Here is a 3248-nt window from a genome sequence, read left to right as displayed (position 1 = left end):
CAGGTAAAGCCGCTGCCTGCAGTGCCAGCATCCCATAAGGGCGCCAGTTCCAGTCCTGGCTGCTCCACTTTCAATCCAGCTCTCTGCTATGGCCTGGGAAAGCAGAAGATGGCCCAAATTTTTGGGTCCCTGCACCTGCGTGGGAGACCTCGAAGAAGCTCCTGGCTCCTGGCTTCAGATCAGCACAGCTCTGGCGGTTGCAACCATTTGGGGAGTGAACCAGTGGATGAAAGATTCTCTCTCTCTCTCTCTCTCATCCTCTCTGTAACTCTGCCTTTCAAATAAATAAATAAAATCTTTAAAAAAATAAATAAAATAAAATAGAGTTAACAAAGTCCATGAATGTCTCTCACTACAGAAAAGCAAATGCCCAGTACATATCTGATAACACATAAACTCCCAATAGTTGTTCAAGAAATGCAAATGAAACCATGAGCTATCATATTATGTCTTTCAGATGAGAAAGAATTGAAAGGAACTTCCCAGGCTCGGTCAGACTGGCGCTGAGCTGCTTCCGGGAGACAATGCTGCAATGGCTCTGCAGAGAGAGCCCCAAGCGCAACTGCAATTGCCTCTGGTCATCGATGACTCGCTGGTCAGGAGTCCACCTGACCGGAGAGTTGGAGAAGTATGGAGCCACGCTGGGCATCAAGGTGTCCCCACTCATCTTCCACATCAGCCAGGGGCCCGTCAAGTTCAATGTCTGGGACACAGCCAGCCAGGAGAAGTGTGGTGGCCTGCAGGATGGCTACTACATTCAAGCCCAGTGTGTCATCGTGATATTGGATGTGACATCCAGCATTACCTACACGAACGTGCCTAACAGGCATAGACACCTGGTGCGCGCGTGTGAAAACAGTCCTCATTGTGCTGTCGGGCAGTGAAGTGGATATTAAGGACAGGAAAGCAAAGGCAAAATCCACTGTCTTCTACCAAAAGAAGAATCTTCAGTACAATGATATTTCTTCCTTTTTTTAAGAAAAAATATTTATTAATAAATAAATAAATATATTTGAAAATCAGAGAGAGGAGAGGCAGAGAGAGAGAGAGAGAGAGGTCTTCCATCTGTTGGTTCACTCCCCCATTTGCTGCAACAGCCAGAGCTGGGCTGATCTGAAGCCAGGAGCCAGGGGCTTTTCACAGGTCTCCCATGCAGGTGCAGGGACCCAAGGACATGGACCATCTTCTGCTGCTTTCCCAGGCCACAGCGGATCAGAAGTGGAGCAGCCAGGACTTGAACCGGCACCCATATGGCATGCGGCACTGCAAGCGGCAGCTTTACCCACTATGCCACAGCGCTGGCCCCAAGTACTATGACATTTCTGCCAAAAGTAATTGCTACTTTGACAAGTCTTCCCTCGGGCTTGCTAGAAAGCTTATGGGAGACCCCAGCCCGGGCCTTGTTGCCATGCCTGCTCCTGCCCCATCAGAGTTGGCCGTGGACCTGCACCGGAGTGCAGTATGAGCATGCCATAGAGGTTGTGCAGACAGCAGTCTGGATGAGGACGATGACCTGGATGAGGAGTCAGTGGCAGCGGGGCCTGGCGTCAGACCACTGTCCTGTGATGTCAGCAGTGCAGCCTGTGTGCCACTCTCATCATCTGGCTAAGCAGACCATGTGCTTCCTCTGCGGGAGGCTGAAGGAGACGAAGGAGCTTCGCAGGGAATGTGGCAGTTAAAAAACACCTTCGTTTTTGTGAACCTGTGGATTTAGCTGTTTTGAAAATGTTTTCTTCTCAAGTTTCAAATATAAGACTGCTAACAGTCACATCACAATATTCAGGGGTGAAATCTTGCTTGTTACTGTCATGCCCATTCTTTGTTACCTAGAGTCAGAATAAAGCCGCATTTCAAATATGTTTTTTAAAAAATAATTGAATAAAAAGAAAGGAATATTGTTATTTACCAACCTTAAAATTCTAATTATTTGAAAGGGGGAGAGAGAGAGACAGACAGACAGACAGAGATTCCATTCCCAAATGCCTGCAATAGCCAGGGCTGGACCAGGCCAAAGCCAATGGCCCAGAATGCGATGCAGGTCTTCCACGTGGGTGGCGGGGGCCCAAGCACTGGAGCCATCATCCGCTGTCTCCCGGGGGCACATTAGCAGGAAGCTGGAATCTGCAGCAGAGCTGGAATCCACATCAAGTCCAGGCACCCGATATGGCATGGGGACACCCCAGGTAGCAGCTTACTCTGCGCCAAGTGCCAGCACCCTCACTTGCCAGTCTTAACCATTGGAAAGCCAGAGAACCAACTGGAAAACCAAGAACTGAGACCACAGTCGAGTAACTGGTCACAATGTTCTTATATAAAAAAATACGGTCACACACATTTCTTCCAAAACCTCCACTCACAACAACAACAAAATTAAAAATCCCCAGGAATTCATACAACAAGAAATCAAAGACCTATATGAAGAGAACATTCTGCTTTATTGACAGACAATGAAAACAAACGAGCTACATATCTAAAAGTATCCTGCGGGATTAAAGATGTAAATGTAAACTGAGAAAAAAAAAGTCCTAGATAATTAGGCAACCCTGAGATAATGAAGACTTTCTACAGATGACCCAAAGGCAGAAACCATTGGTGAAAAATTGGGTAAATATCACGACATAAAATTTTTCCCCATATTTCAATAAACTCTATACAGCAACTAGAGGCAAGCGAAAAACTAATATGTATAAATATTAAGAACATTTTCCCGCTGTTAAAAGCAAACTTATGGCTGGTATCACTTGTGATGATGGAACACTTATTAACATCTATTCTACCTCATGACAAGAGCCTAGGGTGATTACTGACGCCATAAACAAGAGTGTCAATTTGTTAAGTCAACAACAGGAGTCACTGTGCACTTACTCCTCATGTAGGATCTCTGTCCTTAATGTGTTGTACAATGTGAATTAATGCTATAACTAGTACGCAAACAGTACTTTACACTCTGTGTTTCTGTGTGGGCACAAACTGTTGAGATCTTTACTTAATATATACTAAATTGATCTTCTGTATATAAAGATAATTGAAAATGAATCTTGATGTGAATGGGATGGGAGAGGGAGAGGGAGATGGGAGGGATGCGGGTGGAAGGGAAGTTATGGGGGGGGGGAAAGCCACTGTAATCCATAAGCTGTACTTTGGAAATTTATATTCATTAAATAAAAGTTAAAAAACATCTATTCTAGAGGAAGGCAGGGGTCAGATGTGGTTTAAGGTCTTGTTCCTGTGCAGCAGATAGCACTGCG

General features: G+C 45.5%; 1 pseudogene; it reads left to right on the top strand.

Moving 5' to 3' along the window:
* Positions 1-584: 584 nt before the first annotated feature.
* On the top strand, positions 585-1609 carry LOC100343148 (GTP-binding nuclear protein Ran-like; annotated as a pseudogene).
* The last annotated feature ends 1639 nt before the right edge of the window (positions 1610-3248 follow it).

This window comes from Oryctolagus cuniculus, chromosome 7 (assembly GCF_964237555.1).
Source record: "Oryctolagus cuniculus chromosome 7, mOryCun1.1, whole genome shotgun sequence".
Classification (NCBI taxonomy): domain Eukaryota; kingdom Metazoa; phylum Chordata; class Mammalia; order Lagomorpha; family Leporidae; genus Oryctolagus; species Oryctolagus cuniculus.
This window is presented reverse-complemented; position numbering and strand designations above follow the sequence as displayed.